The sequence below is a fragment of the Phoxinus phoxinus genome (assembly GCF_949152265.1).
Source record: "Phoxinus phoxinus genome assembly, chromosome: 14".
Lineage (NCBI taxonomy): Eukaryota > Metazoa > Chordata > Actinopteri > Cypriniformes > Leuciscidae > Phoxinus > Phoxinus phoxinus.
The window spans coordinates 16,654,455-16,676,249 of NC_136889.1; the positions used below are offsets into that span (position 1 = coordinate 16,654,455).

At 38.4% G+C, this 21,795-nt stretch overlaps 1 protein-coding gene across 3 annotated transcripts in view; it reads right to left on the reverse strand.

The window, feature by feature from the left end:
* cdhr1a (cadherin-related family member 1a) overlaps positions 1-21,795 on the reverse strand; it is a 116,336-nt gene that overhangs the window by 90,171 nt on the left and 4,370 nt on the right. The window contains exons 1-2 of one of the 3 annotated variants that reach the window (XM_079634206.1): positions 21,211-21,237; positions 13,545-13,719 (exon numbers count right to left, since the gene is read on the reverse strand). The gene's annotated coding sequence lies outside the window, so the exon portion shown is untranslated. Of the gene's footprint in view, positions 1-13,544; positions 13,720-16,601; positions 16,622-21,210; positions 21,238-21,795 lie in introns of those variants that run through there. The other 2 variants (XM_079634207.1, XM_079634205.1) reach the window with 2 other exon arrangements.

The window sequence follows — 21,795 nt, forward strand, 5'->3', positions numbered from 1 at the left end:
TAAATGGATTATAAAAATCCATCTTCCGGCTATAAAAAATACTAAATCCTGACAAAACGTCTGCTTTTGCAACTGGAATAAACATAACACAACAAGTCTGACTGATGTCCTCATTTAAACGATTCATCCTAAAACAGAACTTGCCTGGACAGCAGGTGATTGATTTTTTTCTGTAATACCTTTACAAGTTTTGGGCCTCATTGGGCTAACCACATTAGGTGGAGGAGTTGAAGAGGAAGCCAATAAAATCCTCATGGATGTTTGCGCACTAGGATTGGAGTCTGTCAATTGACTGCCCCTAAGAGGTGATTTGCCATTACCGAGCCATAGGAAACAAATGAGGCCATTTCCTCTGCCAGCATCCCATCTGAGCTGTCAATACACACTCACACATGGCAAGAAGCTGAGAGAAAACCTTTCCATCCCAGTCAGAGGTGGACTGCAGTCGCTTTTCTTCAAAAAAGCAAAAGAATAAACGCTTAAAAGACCTGCTTCATTTGCATGTTATCATTTTCTTTCCAATCAGTATTTCTCAAGATTTCACATAATCGGGCTCTGTTTTTATTTAAATCCTTTATTTCAGTGTACAAATGTTGAATAAAAAAATTCCAGAGGAAAATCTAAGCAAAGCGGCATTTGCATGTTTGCTAAAAAAAATTATCATTTGTTTAAAATTTTATTTAGATGTTCATTTTTAAAAAATCATATAAAACCTTATTTTTATTTTTATATTTCAAAAAGTAAATTCCTTCTGAAGCTGATATTCCTAGCCAAACATATCCTTTACTTATTGGGATAAGGCGGTATTAAGCTGTTAAATCTCTAAATCAGTAGGATATGCACAGCTAAAGTGATAACATCATCTTTAAAACTAAAGTGGTACAAATCTTGTTCATATCAGCGTTAAAAACATCTCAAATACAGACAGCTCCCACTGGATAGAATGTGTTAAACTAGATGAACTGGAGGCATGAAAAACACGCATTTAGCTTTAAATCCAGTTGATTTTTAGATGCGTTTATCTGTCTTAATGCCTTCGTCTCAGATTTAAGAGGCTGAAGATGCCTAAATGTCACATAATTCAAGATGTTAGCTTATGACTGCTCAGTTTCAAATTACCCCAGCATGTGATTCAAAACAGAAAACATGCTAAAGCAGCCCAATTACAGCACTGATTTATTGATTTTACAGAGTGAGATGAGGTTAAGTTGATGACAGGCTCTTTGACATATCATTGCCGCACTTCAAATTAAGTACTAAAGGACTATATTTCACAGCGATCACGTGTGTGACGATTCCCAATAAGGATACATTTTTAAAAGGGTTTGGGAAACAGCAAATCGACTTAACTCTGACTAAATAACTGCCTCACAAAATACATCACCCGACCTGGTTATGCTGATACGTTGAATTAAATTGTACCAACATGCAAATATCTGACCTTTACAATAATAATGCAATGCAGAGAGAGCGACACATACAACTGGAAAAAGACCATTCTGTCATACAACCCCACAGCAGATTACAAAAATAGGTTATAACGTCTGCCACCACATGCAAAAGCAACAAAAAAACAAAAAAAGCCTCTGATTCCAACATATGCTCAGGTGAATTGAGTCCTCAGGCTCCAATCTGCCTTTTCCAGATCTCAAAGACAAATTGAAGGGGCAATCTCTCTCATTAAAAAGTCTAAATAACCACCATATGCATTGCTATTATTAGAGGGGTAACAGAACACTTCCCATTTTCAAAGTTAAATGATCAAGTATAACCTTAATTGGTGAGAAGCGTTGTTTAGTGGATAGCATCAAGAGGACACCGACAAGATAATTCAACAGATGGCTTAGTCTTATGACTTGTGTTAACACCTTCGATGTTTAATGAAGTGATAATTGCTTTTCTAATATATAATGGGACTACCAGAATACCAGCAGTAATGCAAACAGATTAACGCACTGAAGACAGATAAACACACATGGTATTCAATGTCACTGTTAAGTAGCATGAAAAACAAAACAAGGTGGGGGACACAAAGAGCGGTCACACTGAGAAGCACATAAACAATAAGGCTGAAGTTTCTATTCACTTCCAGCGGCATTCTGGCCTCAAATGCTCGGGAGATTAGACCGAGCACAAGATGACATGAGAGGAGGGGGAAAAAAAAGAGAGCGAGGGGACTCCTTTATCCTAACATCTCAAAGGATCGGGGAAGACATGTTGGACCTCCCTGAGATCATTCAACTCTAAAAGCAAGCTGAAGGAGGATGGCGAATTAAGGTTGCTGAGTTAAAGAGGAAGTTATAGGTTTAACATGTTAATAGTATGTTTACTTTGAGGGCCCGCCTCAATAACCATTACATTTATGAGGTCTATTCCTGTGATACTTCAGTACAACAAAAATCACAATGCCATATAAAAACCCAAACAAATTATCTGGAACTATCAAATGTATCCATTTTCAACTAAATACATAGTCGACACCTTAAACATAGAATGTAGTATTATGGAGAATAATCTACACTACCGGTAGATATGTTTATGCTCTCAATATTTTCAGATCACTGGAATTGCTATAACTAAGCAATATAACTAGGTTGATGAACTACAACACAGCTAATAGACTAATAAATAACTGAGTTTTTATATTAAATTGTTTCCTTACCTCTAGCATTAGGAAACAGAATTTGCCTTTGAGCGCCGTTTCAGGAAAAAGAAGAAAAGTCCATTGTTAACAGTCCAGCTCATTTCAACAGATACTGAAAATGCAGATAACATTGAAAGGTAAACAAAAGGCATAAGTCATGAACCCAATTTTCTGACTTCACTAGTTACATTTACAATATTTTTAAATTGATACTTTATTATTCTCAACAACAACAAAAATGCTACTAACAAGTCAGCCATCTTGGCGGTACAAGTGTTGACAAATAACTGACAAATTCTCACTATTAAATAAATAGATAAGAACATCTATTAGTTGTAAGAATACAGAATAGTTTGTACAGAATAGTTGTACAAAATCTTTTAAACAGTAGATAAATACGTGAAATATAAAGATTCATAGTTCTCAGAGCATTATATATTTCATAAATAAAAAAAACATTATTTAACTTTCTTTAAGAAAATGGTCAATATAAAACAAAATTATTTGAAATATTGATAATCCTTAATATAGGCATTCATGAACAATTGAATGAGACTAAACTGTAATCCACCACAGAACTCTATAGCCTATAATCATCCACATTTTTATTTTAAAATGTATAACAAGACAGGCATACTGTAAATGTACCATTAACATTATTTTATTGTAAACTCTAAAGTGTATTTAAATTTAACAGAGATCCTTTTGTAAAATATACCTCTGTAAAATAGTGATATTTCCATCATTGTCTTTTCTTACGCCAGTAATGCCACCTGTGCAAACTGCGGTTTATTAAATTAAGTGCTTTTTAAGGTCAATATACTTTCCTAATAGCTTGTCACTTTTTATCACCATGGGTTTAGCTGTACCTTGATCCCCCCCATTCAGTAATTGTGCTCAACTCTGTCAGAGCTAATAGGCTCACCCTGTAATGTTTTTCAAATTTCAGCGTAGACCGAGCAAGTAATGCTTTGCATGCTTAAAATCCATTTCCATAAGTAAGTGCAATTTCCGTACAGTTTGTTGCTGTTTAATGAAGTGAAATCTTGTTTGTATTCATCCCCATTTCACAAGAAAAGCCACTGGAGCATAAGTGTCAGAATTAAAACAAATTAAAATTAAAGCCCCCGCTATCTTCAGCCGAACACAACTCCACTATTCATCTGAAACACGGAGCCTTTGCATTAAATGCATTAAGAAAATTTAAAGACCTGCTTTACACTATTTAAATGCAACCAGTACTTTTATTATTATTCTATTATCGGAACTATTTAAGCAGCTTTAATGATAGAACATGCAAATGGTGTGGAGTAGAGAAAATGGCTAACATTTATTTATCCTGGCTGTTCCCATGTCTTGTTGGTGCCATTAGAACAGCTCGCTGCATCCCATTCGCTCCCATTATCTCAGCTATCAGCGAAGCCCAACCAGATTCAAGCAGGGCCATAAATACTTCCCCTGGACCACATACGGCTTCCACATCATCTCCCAGGCACAGCTTAATGACAGGGAAAAAACACAATGGGTTTTTGCTCTCTTTTCCACCCTTCCTTCTCGTGCATTTCATATCGATGGCACAAAACGTGTACAGAGGCAGCAACAAAGTTACATGTAGTTAAAAAGGTACATTAAACCATCATTTCCAAATTCTCTGACATGATTGATGGATGTAATCATGGTGCCCTAATGCACAATTCAGGCATCTATGTTTTACAACACCAGGGTAACAGACCAGAAGGTACATAGGGAATGAAACAGCACTAGAGAAAAAAAAAAGAGAAAGGGGAGGGGGGACGACTGCTGGCATCAACAAAGCAGAGCTGGACATACAGGACGCTTGAAATTGTGAATCTAGTAGTGTGGATTTCTTCATTATAGTTAATGAATCCAGGAAAATGATATTTGATGTGTTAAATGTCTGCTAGACAATTAGACATCACAATGAGCCTCATTAAAGCTCACTGGAAGATGGCATTACAAAAGCACTCAGGTATGGCTCCCAAATGGAGGTCAAATAAACGGTCAATGAAAGGGCACTGTTTAAGAGATCATTAATGGGACAGGTCACAGGAAAAAGAAAAAGGAAAAAGGTTGTTGTTTGCCAGTGTTGGGAAGTAACCAAATGTAGCGACACAACTAACCTAAACACTTTCAGCATTGTGAACATAATTTGGCTGTTTTTAAGAAGCTTATCAAGTTAACCAACCAGGAACATTTTTACTAAAAAGTGATCTCTACTTTTTTTTACTGAGACACAAGCCACTGTAAAATATTACTGATAACTCCTTGTCTATTGGCAGAAATTACTTGATAATTATTTTCCTTAATATTTCAGCAATCAATCTTGTTTTCTATCAACTGTTTAGAATAGTGATTCAGGAATAATCGCATCAAATAGGTCAAAATGGGTTCGCAAAAAGGTATGAAATAGTCTGCGATTCAGTTCGATTCAGTCGCACAGATCACTCTTGCAACAACCATTTATTTATATGAACCAAGATAAATTGCAGGACAGAAAACAAAAATAGCAAACAAAACGAGCAAATGTCTTCTATCGTTCGTGAGTCAACGATGAAGCAGCTCTTTATTACAAACGCAGAACGAACACGTTCTGAAGGCCACGTTACTGCGGGTAAAGACGATACATTTATCCAAAAAAGTAGGGACATGTGTTCCAGTAGGCTATTTATGATATGCTAGAAAGGTGCTGATTGATTTCATAATACAGTATTTAAACTAATATTACTCAAAATATATATTCCTCATATAATGTCAATAAATGTTACATTTGATCATCGACCGTGCACACTGATGGCAAGGTTCTCTCTCGTAGCCTGTTGCGTTGGAAATTGCAATTCATTCTAGGTGGTTTATGTAAATGAACAATTAAAAATGATTCGCCAATTCGACTCCCTTTTATACTGAATGTACCATATTTTTGACTCGGTAATGCAAATTATTGTTTGTTGAATTTAGATCAAGTTGGATGCTGTCAAGAGCTACCCTTATGAAAAGAAAATATATTTCCATATGAATGACCAATATAATATATGGTTTTACAATAGTCCTATATAATATTTGAAAATATACAGAATAAATAGGCCTATTGTATTAATACATCACAATAAATTGAATAATACATAAGGAATTGCCGCTTTTCTTATATTGAAAAATATGTGACAATATATTTACTAGGGCCTATATCATAATGTATGGTATAGATGTATATGTAATCAGATATGGTACTGCATGTGTAATATATTGCAGATATATTTACTCATGCAGCATTTACACACATACTGTATATAGAGAAATATATAGCCTAATATATTTCTTATATTTTTTAATTATTCACATTATAAATGTGTCATATTTTCAAGCTAGTTATTAAAAGCACAAGCACACCTGCATGAATTTAAGTAAAGTATTTAACCAAGATGAGGAGTGCACAGCCATTACTTTTAAATAGTAAGTAGTCTTAATGGTGTTCAGCCAATCGTCAACCTAACCAAAGGCTCTCTTCAGCACAATGGTAACCCCAAAAGCTCAGACATACCATAAACCCTTTTAAATTCCAAAATAATAGAACATTAAACACTAACAGATCTCCCCCTATATTAATGTTGAGCATAACACTTCATTTTAACATTTGCTCTCCTTTAACAGTCAGAAGCAAGGCATGCTGGGAACTAGAAATCTGTTGTAATTCATTGTGTGTGTGTATATATGTGTGAAGTGAACATATTCACATTTATATGGGAACATGTATGTGCAATATATGTACACAATAAAGGATTAAACTTTGTGAATATTACATATAAAATATTTATAAATGAAGACAAAAATAGCATTACATGTATTAATATATACCTATACATGGTCAAAGCATATAGCACTTCCACAATATGGAAATTATGTAATATATTGCATACACCTTCATTCAAAACAGCTTGTTATTGTTTTTGTACCTGCATGAGTACAGTTGATTAATTTATAAATTATATAACTGGATATATTTGATTTATAAAAGCATATTATTTACTCCCTTAATAACTTCAACCTATTTAATTTTTTTTAGCTTGTAGCCTAATGGCTGTAGCTTAACTACTTCAAATTATGATAAGTTTGTAGCTTGGCAAGCTACGGTCTCTAAGCAGCTTCCCCAAAAATTGTGTTTACTAAGTTCACTAAGAAAAACATTTCTTTGCTATTAATGGCTTATGTGAAATCTGTCCAGGAGCTTTAGCAAACACTTACGCTTTGTAATGACAGGATTTAGGGGATTGGCTAAGATAGATGTCATACAAAACACAGGAAACACTTTCATTAGATAGGGGTGAAGAAGTAGGGAAGGAGACGTGCGTCTTGACCTTTTTGAGGATTATTTGGCCCCATGTGCACCACAGGGGAAAATACACGGTAAACACACTGAGGTCGTAGCCCTGCATTAATTTACCTCCCGTGGCGGGCAACACTCGTAGGTATGCTCAAAAACATAAAACAACACAAAACAATCATTGGTGCATCTCATTCGAAGCTTTCCATCAATCCACATTTGTTTTGCCGGCTGATGCACATCATCCTCACACAGGAAAATCATGCACTATGACTCCCGTGTGTCTGAGTGTCAAAAGATACTCAATGACAAGTCTGAGCTTGTCACTCAAGCAGCGCTGTGGCACAATGTCATGTGTTTGTTTGGGTAATGCTTGAGAGGCGTATCTAACGCCACCCTCTAAAATGCGCTCAGGTGTTGAGGACTGTACACATTAAGGCCATGAGCCTTCCTCTTCCTCGACCCAAAGACCCTGACACAGAGGACAAAGTGTGTGCCTCATTTCCTGCTCCTAATCAATGTTTACACCCATTGGCGTGGCGACAAGCACGTAGGGGTGCATATAAATCACCAGCTGACGGCGCTGTGCAAAGCATCAAGAGATCTGGCGCTTCTCTTTTCCTCTCTCTCGCCCCTTTTTACTGCTTATCTGTTTCAGTGGTGACTCTCTCTCTCTCTCTCTCTCTCTATCTCTCTCTCTAATGGGTGCAGTGGAATTACAGCTAATTACGGATGTAAATGGACCCGAAGAGTGACAAAGAGCCTGCTTGTAATTCCACTCTAAATTGTCTCTTACCTCAGCAGAAAATTTATCACAGGAGACAATGTCAACTTTTACAGGGAAGGGCTATTTGCATTTGCGCATTCATTAGCGGGGCATGATCACAGGGCTGGCAGTAATGGCAGGAGAAATGCTGCCCACCCGCTCCCCACCAAGGCACCTGATAGGGGATAATCTGATAAGTTCCCCCTCAACAGTCTGCCCCCGACTCAAAGGGAGCAGGAGGATATTATGGGATGGGCGGAGAGGGATCTGACACAAATGCCTGATGTTCTGACAGCCTCTGAAAGCCAAAGCGAAGCACTGTGTAATCACATTCCATTTTACATGGCAAAAGACCAGTGAGCACAGCGCCACACAAACCGACATCGAAAGGCTGAGCACAGTCATACCCTGGATCCGAGATCCATGCGGAAAAAAAGACGCTCCCTACCGCGTTTCTAGACGGAGCGCGCGGTGACTGGTGCGACAGGGAACCTTGTTGTGATTTATGTTGCTTTAGATATGACTGCTACTTACGCAGTAGCAAGACATCGATCTGACAAAGCAAAGCAAACAATAAAGAGGGAAGGAAGATGATGTGCTTAGTGAAGTGAAGAAATGGAAAGTGTACCTATAAGAGCTAATTATCTGCACACATAATTCTTCAGGTTAAGACAGGGGGCTTGAATGCAGGCCAGCAGGCTTGGGTTCTGGGAGATGACGGTGTCAAAGGGCAGGAATGAAAGGAGGGAACTGTGGAGACCCCGGCCAAACTGACAAAAATGCATTACGGCAGAAAGATACATATATACCACTCCACAAATCTAAATCACAATATATACACGGCTCTCAAATGTTTTGCGAACCTATGAGGAGACGTGCACCAGCCTATTGTGACTTTCCTTGCATTCAAGTTATACATTTTATTAATTCATGCAATCCCTATGACCAAACCCATTACCGTGGCATTGGTAGCATCATGCCAATCGATTGGAAGACAGGTGCGGATTACAGTTACAAAGTTTAATCGTAGGAGGTTTCAATAAGTTAACCTTAATCTCAAATAAATAATCAGTAATAAATTAAAAGAGGCTTTGAAATAAGAGAGCTGGCAATAATAAAATCTGCCGCAGGAACCTACAACTTTTACAGCGCTCTATAACAATCATTGAGTGGGTTCACAACCCACAGTATGAATACAGATAGCCCATTACAACCCAACCTCCAAAGGCAGTGGAAAAAAACCACATTATCCGCTATGATTATATCCTATCTTTTGGATTCATTCCTTGCTATAACTGTTTGGAGGTTTTAATTAGATGTACACTCTGGGCGGTTAGCATTGTGTCGTTAATAACAGCATATAAAAGCAACAGAAGACAACCGCTGACACTTTAAATAGTTGGAGAAACAAGATACAATATGCAAGTGGTGCCAGGAACAGCTCTATACTTCATGAGAGCAAGAATACATCAAAAGCACAGACATTTGCACAACATAAAGGAGGTTCAAGGTCAATGGAAGATTACTAGATTCTGTCAGGATGTTCCATAACAGGTGATACACATAATGATATCACCTTACAACCACGAAAGACTGACTTACATTCTTAAACATACTTCAGCATAATTCTGGTACCATTATTTTTAAATGAATGCTCTAAATCTGTTTGAGTGGATGAGGGGGAAGATGTTAGCTAGCTTATTACATGGAATGTTTGCTATTTGTTCGTTCACATTTTTTTTTGCACTTGTATGATTTATGTAACTCATGAATTCATACATTCTGAGAACACTGAATGCCCACATTAACAAGGACTTGCATTCTGGGAAAAGATCCAGTAGAACATTGGCAGCAAGTTTACCGGGACATGTCCTGGCACAACAGTGGAGTGCTAAACAGTGTTTATTTTCTCTACTCACAATTGCACCACGATTTCTATGTTAAAATGTTAAAATGCTCATAGTATATATGACACATTTTAAATGACTTTTCAGTCATTTTAACATTATAAGTAATACTATTTATTCAATGTAAATGATAAAATATGTCCATTCACTACCATGCAAAAGCTTTTTTAATGCGTTTCCAAGAAATATCTTATGCTCACCAAGGCTTAATTTTTTTATCAAAAATACAGTAATACAGTGGTATTGTGAAATATTATTACAATTTAAATTAACTGCTTAAAATGTAATGTATTCCTGTGATGGCAAAGCTGTATTTTCAGCATCATTACTCCAGTCATGCTGATTTGATTCTCAACAAGTATTTCTTTATATTATCCAGGTTAAAAACAGTTGTGGTGCTTAATATTTTTGTGGAAACTACGCTACAATTTTTTCAGGATTCTTTAGAAAGTTCATATGAACAGCATTTATTTGACACAGACATATTTTATACATTATACATTTAAACATTATAAATGTCTTTACTATCACTTTTGATCAAATTAATGCATCCTTGTTAAATACACACAACGTCTATACACACAAATGATATATTCACACAGTATATATTCACACAATATAAACAACGTACATTACAAAATATGTACATTTAATTGCTTATACTGTATATATATATACAGTATATATTCACTACTTATTAATGTACATTATAAAATAAAAATCCATGCAAATGCTGATTCAAATGCTTATATATGCTATATATTTAGCTATAAGCATTTATATATAAATATATTTTAGATGCTTTTTTTTTAAGATGTCAATATAACCACAATAAAGATATACAGAATGATAAAAGACATCTAAAGACAACTAATTGTGCTCTTGTATGTTTCCTAGTACTGCATCAGGGAGGTTGCATTGGGGCTGATCTGCTCTAGTTAGTCATTAGACAGAAGCAGAGCATTCCACTTCCTCAGCCTTTTGGCAGACATGCAACTGTGCACTTGCTGGCGTTCTGACTCTGCCGCATCTGAAGCTTGGGCTCACACAGCTGTACAAACAGCGCACAGCTCCGAGCGGCCATCTTGACTAAAGCGTTTATGGGATGCCAGCAGTCGTAATTACGCTTTGATTTGTAGATGCTCGTTCTGCGCCTTTATCTACCCGTGTCAAGAGTCACTGATAGAGGGGAAGTAGTTTGCCCGGCCCACTCCGTCGGAATTCAAAGTGCTCACTAATTTCAAAGGGCGATTCATCTCCCTCCTCTTTGCATTAATTCATGGGTGCCGCTCGTCGCTGTGCTACAAGAAATGGGTCCGGGTTGGGCTACCGGGACCCCTGCTCTCCGAGCACATGCGGTAATCTCAGGTCTCCTCTGCCTTTCGGTGACCCCGGCTGCCCCGGCAAGTGTCTAGGGCCACTCTCCCCTCACACTTTCATCAGAATCCTATTTCCTCCCCTGTAAGGCGACCCGGCCTGAAACACTACCTCTCATACTACTGATTTTCAGTGCACATGATGGATGAGTCCCACTCCGACTCCCTCAGCCTGTCTATCAAGACTCCCGCGATTAAAACGTACAAATGGCCGGTGCCCCCCTTTCCCAGTCACCTCCACTGCCCCTTCATCCCCTTCCCGCATCGCACTCTCTCTCCTCTCCCGCTCTAAAGCCCCAAACACCGCTATTCATCTTGCTGAAAAAAACATCATTTATTTTGTACTTCCCTGATAATTTACTTTTTTCTTTCTTTTCCTTTCTACAGGAATTCTCCATTTCCCTATAAAATGAAAATTCATCTAGAATTACATCTTATGTCATCATTATGTTTATTAAGCGTGGATGATGTATATGAACAGCGCTGGCTTGCCGCTGAGTGCTTAATGATGCATAAGATTAAGCCGAGGCTCTCAGCTGTGCTGTGACTCCCCTCTGGTTCCCATGCTGCAGTAGCATGCTGGGAGAACAAGCTCCAAACGGCCATCAGGTGAATGGAAATAGCACTTTGTGTGTGTGCGTGCGTGTGTGTGTGTGCGTGTGTGTGTGCATGTGTGTGTGTGCATGTGTGCCCATCTATCCTGAATTTTTTCTATTTTTTTCTTTTTTGCATTTGAGCACATGACAGAAAGAATAAAAGAACAAAAGAGGAAATAAATCGTATTTGGAAATCTCCAACTCGCAGTTTGTCCAGTTGCGTTACATAAAACAATGTTGTCTCGGTTCCACTTTGTCTCCGTGTCCCTCTATCTCTAAACCACCCACATAAGAGAGAAGCTCTTTTCTGTCTCCCCATATCTGGCTCTCGCTCTGTCTTTTTTCGGTCTCTTCATCTTTCTTCTCTCCGTTGCCAGACTAGCGTGCTCCGGCATTCTCTGACAAAAACATTATCCTTCTGCTGCTAAACAATCCAATAAAGCTCTCTACGGGGAAGAACTTAACCTCTTGTCTCGTCTGCTGATGCTTTTCCAACCACGTGACGCCTGCTACAGTAAATTCAAATCATTAGTCTTCTCACCCCCATCAAAAAAAGGGAAAAAACTTCTATTAGTAATGGAGACCTCGTAAGAGACCTTCCTCTGAGAGGACTGCCTTCCCAATTCCCAGTGGAAAAATCCAGCGCAAAAAACTAATTCTACTTTTAATAATCTGTCATGAGGACCAGAGGCAGTCATAAATTATGTGGGGAGCATGTGCGAGAGCGAGCCACAAGAGGGAAATCGGAGGAGGGAGGAGAAAAAAAAAAATATCAAAGCCCAAGTTTGACAAAGTTTGCTGAAGATAAATAATAACTTACAAACAGGATTAGTTGTAAAGTCACAGGCGAGCGCACAGCCGAGCGCTTCCCATCAGCCCATGCAGAATGAAGAATTTACAGCTACACCTGTCATTAGCTCCCCCCCATCTCATTCCTCTTTCCAATGCAGCCCCCCTTTTTCATATTCATTATCCCTCTGCGTTCTTTTCCTCACGTTCTGTCTTTTATCATTAACCCTTTGTGAGAAGCCCACGATAAAGGTCCCGAGGATGTGTTCGAGAGTCTGGTGGGAGGACAGGGAGAACACACTGAGAAAACGGCCAGGGTAAATAAAGACGAGAAACGTGGCAGACGTTCGCGGAGTTAATCGCTAGCTGAATGAGTTTGCGGGGGTCTTAACGACTGCCTCCAGTCACCCAGCCGCTTGGGCCGATTCATCAATGGGATATCAATGGGAATCATCCACGGGGGATACTTCCGTGATGACTGTGTGCGTATGTCGCCGCGTGTTGGGAATAGGCGGGCTAGCGGCTGCAGGCTGTGCTCTTTGTCCCTGTGTCAATATCTCGGCAAACTATCGACATGCATCATAATCCTGCCTCTCGATCAAGCGCAGGCTAAAGAACAATCTCCATTAGATGACGGCGCCGGGGTTGGGTGATAAATGCCCCCTGACTGTGGGGAAGGAACTGCGTAAAATAAAGAGGCATGTTCCTACATGTCTTGTCAAAATTGTATTGATTTAATCATCTACAGAACCACACATTCTTGGCTACTGTAGCGTGCAGTAACCTGGGCGCAGTTTGCAGTCGCCGGGCACACAGCGCTCTCCCTCATTGGCTTTGCAGGTGATGAAATACACAAGGAACGGATCTCTAATTTTTTTCCCCTCCGATGTTGGCCCAACAAAAACACTGGCAATCCCATTTCATTTCTATTTAGAGGCTGAGGAAGTCTATATATAACACTCAAGCCTAAGCACCTCGCTGGTGACACATCCAGCGGATGGGGGGGGTGGTGGATAAATAGCTCTAGTTCTTCATCGCGGAGACAAAGCCGGTGTATTCCCCTGGCCGGAGAGAGGCGGCCAGAGGTCTGCCCTGCTTATTTAACAGCAGGTGTTTGGAAAAACGCTCACCTTGGGAAACAACTAGATGCTCTTCTCCCTCAGCTCCCAAGTAAACAATCAATCTGAGGGGTCTGGAAGTCGTGTCCCTCCGTGGGACAAAGTCATTGAAGCAGGAACTTCTTAGTCAGTCGAATTATCGCGCTGTGATCATCCCCCCACAAGAGTCAGACTGCTGGAACTTGCTCTGTTGGGGAACACAAACAAAAATATGTTCTTGATCAGTGCTAAAATACCCAACATTCGAATCATATTGTAGGTTATCATGTCTTAACTATATAAATATGCACAATACATCTTAAATTACAACAGCAAATACAATAATGAAGCTGTTGTAATAAAATGAGATCCTGATTTTTCTTTGCGCTCAGAGTTGGTGAGACTACGCATTCGGAAAGCTAATCTTATTCATAGCGTCAGCTAAAAATCCTCCATAAAAGTTTTTATGAAACAGTTCACTACTCATAATATAAAAAAACAGGTAAAATGACCTAGATGGAAATGAGATACTGATTCCTACTGAAACACATGGCTCAGAAAGTCAAGTCCTCAATTTTCATCCTTTCTTCAATTCCAACAAAGGAACTCAATCATATTGGGACAGTAATACAAGCCAAGGACAGCTCACTCATTCTCAATCCTGTCCTGGTTAGAGGAACGCTTGCAGAGCACTAAAGCACTGTGTCTTCAATTCAAATGGGAGAAGGCAGAGGCCAGCTAGATTCACCATGATGTCTGTGGTCTGATAGATCACCTTCCTCAGTAAGGACAAAGAGAATGAAGATGACTGTGCTGCCAGCCACAATACAGATGAGACCAACACCTCTGAGTAAGTGGAACACTAGCTGTCTGACTGTCCATTTGTTAAACCTCAGACAACAAAGACAGAGCGGCTAGAACATTGCTTACATGGTGACACAATCATTGGCGACAAAAAAACTGCGCTTAGATTCAGTTACAAATTTAGGGAGAGAAATATTTTTAGTTGTGGCAGATTCTTATTTTTATTTTTTTTATTTGTCTTTCATAGCCCAGGAGACTAAACAGTTAAGTATGGCATCAGCTTTGTCTCAGATGTTTTTCTAGAAGAAACACTACCAATTCTTGATATACAGCAGATCTAAAAATGAATGTGGATAGCTCAGACGATTCAGATTTGGAAGAATTAGATTCTAATGCTATTGCAATTAATTTGAAGACTGGTGTTTGAGCAGAACTCTTCTGCAAAACATGTCAGAATATTTCTGGGGGGGTCTTATGGGGGGGTTAGTTTTTAATATGAGGGTAAAAAAAAAAAGGTATTTATCTGACAAAATTATTTGTCAAAAAAGCTTTACAGCTACAGATTTTCCAAATCTCACAGGAAAAAGCATTGACTACAACATAATCAGGTTCATCAGTTAAATATGTCATTAGTTATCTCATGTTGTCTCTAATGTGTTGTTCATAACGTCTGCACAATTTGTTATCACAAGTAAAACGATTGACTCCAAGCACTACGCAATATGCTCACAAAACCTTAAACAAATTTTTTTTTTTATAATATTTGAATAGGGTGAAGATATTAGTTGTCCTATGGGTCGAATACATCATGTCCGTTAATTAATGTACAATTTATTCAATTATTATGTTCATTTGAATACATATTTATATACATTTTATTTTCAGTTTCTAAAAATACAATATAGAGTGTCTATTTATTTACAGTGTCATATTTTAAAAGACCTTAAAATATAAACAACTTTCAGTGGGTCTTTAGGCAAAATTGGAAGGATATCACCTTTAAGTTCTGCTAAGTTTCTTTATCCAGCAGGCACTGCAAAACGAGATGTAGCAGAGTAGGGTGGGGGTGAGCTTTCACTCTGTGTGTGAACAGTAGTCATATATTTCAGTGCTGCTGGATCAGCCAGGGCAGTAACTCATTCTGTTCCTGCTGCCTGTTCCGTCCTACCTTACTGCCAAGGAGTCACTTCAGAAGGTCATCCCTTTCATCAAGTATTCTATTTGCATCCAAAATTGTATGTACATGAAAAATGTGCCGGAGTGTTTGCCGAGGCCCAGAGAGGTAGATGAAATTTCTGTAGCCTGATGCACGCTAACCTTTGCAGATGGCACCGCTATTGCTGAAAAATGGATTGCTTAATAAAGCATATCATCCGACATATTTGCTGCTTGGCTGACCAAATAGAGGTTGTTTTTTGCACAAATTTCTTTGTCAAATTTGTCAATGTTCATGTCATTTTTGTTTTAGGTCATGGAATGCGGCGGAAATTCCAAGCGTGTCACGCAGGACCAATTTGTAGCCGCTTCTGGGGATGAACCGATATTTTCCACAAGGTTTATTCCATAATAAGACAAAGCTGGGTCCTGGCTCGACTAGAATTTCTTTATGTATTTCTGATTATTGCCTGGCCAGCGGTGGGCAGGGCGGACTGTGATAAAAACCAGCCAAGCTGATTAATAGGAACATCATAAGAATGTTACCGATAGCACCTCATCTTATATCTGTGTGTAATTTAGTCTGTCTTTCTGGACATGCCCATGTAATTATGAGCAGCGGCTCGAGCAAGGTGGAACGTGCTAAGGCACAGAGACAGACTTAAGGAAGCATCTTAATTTCGAAAGCCATCGTTGAACGTCATATTCAAAGTACACCATAAAAGTGAACAGCAAGTGATGAATGGCCCATGCCAGCGTGTGCCGCTTTCATACTTTCGCCTGCTCTAAAGTATACGCTACTTTGAGACATCTGATACAGAAGAAGCTCCCCAGACTCTGTTTGTGAATGTCTTTCATCAAACTTGCATATGAGAGCAGCCACGTGCTACATAGGCTCTTAGCCACACGCTTTGCCTCCTCTGATGGTCCGGCCAACCAATCCATCTTCCTGAGTGCTCCCACAGATGAGAAGTGGGCACTAGGCGCTTTCGTCGCTGAGCTACAGCAGGAGATGAATTGGAGTGCCATAGCCCACCTCCAGACTGTCCCAGTATAGCAATCTGGACCCCAGCACTGTGCAGTGAGGGACGGTCTTATCCTCCCATCCACCCAGAGAGGAGGCAGACTCACCCGGCCCCAGGAGGCTCAGGAAACACAGAGGCGGCCAGAACACTGCCTGCTGGGGCCTTCCACCCATTCACACAGGCAGACCATGGGAGGTGAAGCGGACACGTGGATCTCGAGGCTACTGCAAGATGCTTTGATTGTTGTCCTGCTGACGATATCCGACTATGTACTAAAGTGAAAGATGACAGAATTTGCATCAACAACATTGATCAGAAAGTCAAAGCAACTCATCTGTTGTCCCACTGCGAACATAAAAAAAAATGTAATCAGTGGCACAGACTGTAGAGCTTCTATAGAGCTTCTTTATGTTCTATAATTCTAGATAATATAATATAATATAAACCCTTTAAGGCCTGACCATTGAAAATAGTAAAAAAAAAAAAAGATATATACTTTTTTTTTTAAATCCATGTTTGATGCCTCATACAGTCTGGTATAGTGAGAGTATTGTGCTCACATTTGAGAAGGAAAAATCTATTTGAGGGCCAATAATTGAGAAAAAATAAGCAAATTGTTGCAGTTGCTGATATTTATATAGTCATATTTATATAGTCAAAAAGTAAGATGAAATTGTAATGCTAATCAATGAGATTGTGTACGACTACTTATATAGAATGCGTACATATCAGTGTTAACTCTATATCTCCCAATAATGTCTTAGTGAGATAATTTTTAAATGCTTAGTTAAGTTTTATGATCAAAGCTCTGTTCTTTTCACTGTGGGGGGCAAAGCATATAATGCCATGCAATACAATGATGATTGAGAGACGTACAAATAAACATTCCTGAAAAGCCTCATGTACCATATTTGATACGAGATTTTTCTAATAATGACGTATGGATCATTAAGTAAACCTACGTTGCCGCAGTCCAGTAAGTGTTCATCTTGAAATATTAATAGCCATATAAAATGTATTCTTGTACTTTATAAAAATCAGTAAGTATTTCAGTGCAAAAGGACTTGTGTACAACAACCTGAAGGTGTACATTTTGAGAATGATACTAAAAGCCCTTTTGCTTGCTAAAAAGTATGAACTATAAATCAGAAGACAGATTGTGTACAACAGGTTTTTCCATCAGCAAAGTTTTCATCATGCTGATAATTTTAGGCCTTAGAAATTTGTGTAGAAAACATATTACTTTAGGCTTTAATACATTTTCAATTACATTACTTGGCCACAGCCTTAATAAAATGCTTTTAGGCCTCTATTTAAGAATACTAAATTTAAGTTGAATTCTTGTGACCAAACACATAAAAAGTTAAACGAATGCCTCATTTTATTAGCCAAAGAAAAACATTCTGGAGTCACGGATGGACCCAACTGCCTTGCATCAAATTAGCGAAGTAATAATTCATGCTATGCTAAACATTTCTTGTAAAATGTCACTTCGCATTTGCAATTAATTTCAGAATTAATAAGCTATATATCTAGACTAAGGAATCAAACTAATGAAACTCTTGATACCCAAACAATGAATCATGGTGCTACCTGGAATGATGGGAAGGTAATTGAAGTAACACACTGCCGAGATGCTTGCACTTTGACCGCGTAATGCTTCATTTATGTGAAGAGAGATAACTTGGGTAACAGATAGACACGTTAAGGAAGGAAAACAAACAAAACCTGATCAGCCAGACACATGGAAACATACAGTAGCTACACACAAATGTTTAGATGAACAAACACACAAGCACAAGCCAAATGACTTGCATGTGCAGGCTATCGAATTTATATTGCGCACTCGCTGGGAAATTCTCGAAGGAAAAAAAGCACAGCAACTAAATACCTGACCCCTGTCAAGCTTTGTAAAAAGCCTATGTCCTGTCCTTTGGCACCGAGCTACTGTCAGTCTTTCTCTCTTGCTGATAGTATCAGGGAGCAGGGTGGCCAGACACGCAAGACAGGGAGCAAAAGTTCTAGAGGAGGACGTTGTGTTATATTACCTCCTCTGTCTGGTATCAAGTGTCCTCCATCTGATGTTAGGCATGGCCCTCTGATCAAAAGGCCTCCTGAAGCAAAGGATCACTGTCTAAAGAGAGCTGCTACAGGTAAGAGTCCAGACACAAAACATTGCCATGCCTCTCTGACACTATGCTGGTCTGAAATGCAGTTAAACCCTTGGGAAAATGCATTTTCAGCACTGTCTACATGCAATAGTTCTTCAGATAAATTGTCTCTGGGAAGTCAAAAAATGTGTCGTATTTTCAAAGGAACAATTCACACAATTTTAATTCTAGAATTATTTACTCGCCCTCATGTCGTTCTAAACCTGTATGACTTACTTTCTTGAACTTTTGAATTGTTTTATATTCCAATATGACACTTCATTAAACAAAAGTTTAGACATGTTTTCCAAAGTATTATACATAGATATAATCATAAAATGAGTTTAAAAATAGAAAAGTTTATTTAAAAAAAATCTAAAATGCAGTAAAAATAATAATATGTAAAAGAAAAATAACATCAGTGGTTAGTTTGGTAAAAATTGTAATTTTTTATACTTTAACATAGTTACAATAAAGGGGTGACGGAACTTAAAAAAGGATGCAAAAGCACCATAAATAGTATCGTTAAAGTACCATAAAAGTAGTCCATACTCCTTGTGCACTATATTCTATTCTTTAAATTCATCTTCTGGAGCCATATAAAAGTTCAATGTTAAAAAAAAAAGAAAAAAGAAAAATTCACTATTCACTGATAATCTTCCAATCCAGTGAGCTGTTATCATTGAGCCAGAGCCGTGAGTTAAACTCGAGAACTGGATCAGTTAGATTTGTAAACAAATCAACTATACTGATCTAGAAAGCAGGTTATGTGACAAACCCTGAGGTAACTTTCATGGTAAGTATAACCTATTCTCTGCTCTGGAACAGGTTCTGTTGGCAAGAATATGCATACATCGAATCATAATTTGATTCAAAATTGAGAGTCAATTGTACCAAAAGATTGCCATTGCCACCCCTAATTTTTAACTATTGATAGTTATATACTTCATTATAAAGTTTCTTTTACTCTAATGTATTTATTTTATCTCACACATGCAGTAGTGGATCTGCACTCAAAAGGGTTTTTTCTATATAATGTGTTTATATAATAAAACTACATATGACACATCTCACCTTACAAGAAATGTAGAAGCTAGATGGCTAAAAATAAAATAATAAACTTATACAGCCATATTATCTTTGCAAGCATAGACACTTTTTGAATTTATAATTTGCATGAGACAAACAATATAATTATTGTTCACAGTAAAAAAAAAATAAAAAAAAAACTGATTAAAGATTAAAAGATAAGATTAAAAAATGCACGGCGCTCGGTTGAGACTGTCTTTGTGTGGTCACCGGCGTTAACTCTGAGTTTCATACTTCGGGTTGACTGAACTTACTCCAGACCGAGGTTTGGGTTTATCAACCAAGAGTTCAGACTATGTGACGGTAAGTTAATCTTGTTTTCTGTAATACCCCTCAGATATCAAGATTTTCAGTGAATAACAACACAAATTCCAGGTAGCTTGTCAATTAGAATCACATGCACAAGATGTATATACTACTTTCATGTTGCTTTTGTGACCTTTTGCAACTAAAAGAGCTGAAGAAAGCAAGTCATATAGGTTTGGAGTTCATAAGTACAAGTAAATGGTGACAGAATTTTCATCTTGGGTGAAATTTCCCTTTAGGTCTATGAAAACAAAGAACAAATATATATGACAAAAGCTCCAACTAAGTTCTGACTAGTGCCTGCCTTCATGGCGTCGGTGTCCATACATTTGTCCCGGGATACATTTATCACCCATCCCCAATCATCTGTGGCTCACGGTGGTGCCGTGAACCCAGCATGTAATCGATAGACAGATACACACTCTTCATATGTTATGGTGTGGGGACAATATCTGTGCACTTCCCGTGCCATTTCACAGTTCAGCCTTCCAATTAACCTGCCCGTGTTACCACGCCAATCATGGGGGGGTGGCTTTATCGACAAACAGCATACAAAGAATAATGCTGTTAGGATGATGTAGCTCACTGCAGGGGGGCTCCTCTCCGGCTGGCGACAGGGAAGTTTGCTCCAGTCATTTATCAAGTCCTGGCTGGCCACCGAGGGCTGCCCTGTCCCCTCGGTCCGCTTGCCACTCCTGGGGGAGGGGCAGCGCGCAATATGTGCACTTCAGCGGTGAAGAGAAAGTGCTGATATGCCCAGCGCCGCTAAGTTTGATGGATCTGTTGTTGTCATTTGCCCGTGCGCCGTCCCCCCCTCCACAAAACAAAAGGAATCATTAACTCTTTTGTGCCGCTCAGGAGTTTTATAGGTTCCAGATAATGCAGAAGGAGATGGGCTACAGATGGGGTCGGCTACGGGAGGGGGGGGGGGGGTGCGTTCACAGGCAGGCCACGCTAAGACTCCGCTCTCAACATGCATGGATGGATCCGCACAGAGAGCTGATTACAGGATGATTTAGTGACTGCTGATATTCTCTCATCCTCACACACTCACACCCACACACACAAAAACATACATATGTATTCCTCTCAAAACTCAGATGTTAACGTACATCTATAGAACTCTTAAAGGAGTAGCCCAAAAAGAAAATTCTGTCATTATTTACTTACCATTTGGTTCCAAACTCATAGGACTTTCTTTTTTTTTCTTTCTGTGGAACAGAAAATAAGATATTTAGACAAATGTTTTTGTCCATACAATGAAAGGCAACTGGGCAGTGTAGTTAACTGTTAACAACATTTTGGTAATTGAAATAAATTATAAATATTGGATGAAAAACTTGAAAATGTTGAGTAAATAAGTTGAGGTGCTAAAATTACTAAAACAAAAACGAATGAAAATATATATTTTTTAACAACAACAAATGACTAAAACTTAAAATATAAACAAATAATTTAAATACCAATAAATACTATAATATTATATAAATAATACTAAAATAACACTGCAATAACACTTTCAAGCTTAAAAAAAGTTAAATTAATTAATTTAAATTAATTTACATAACACTTGTCTTAAATCACCTTCTAATCAAACCAAAATATTAAATCAACACACACATACACAGACTACATCAAATATGGAAACAAGAACCATCAATTATCATCAAAACTCATTGGTTCTCGCACATCACATGACCAAACATCATGAGCTTTTGTATCTGCATATTAGATGCCGTGTATGTATGTATTCCA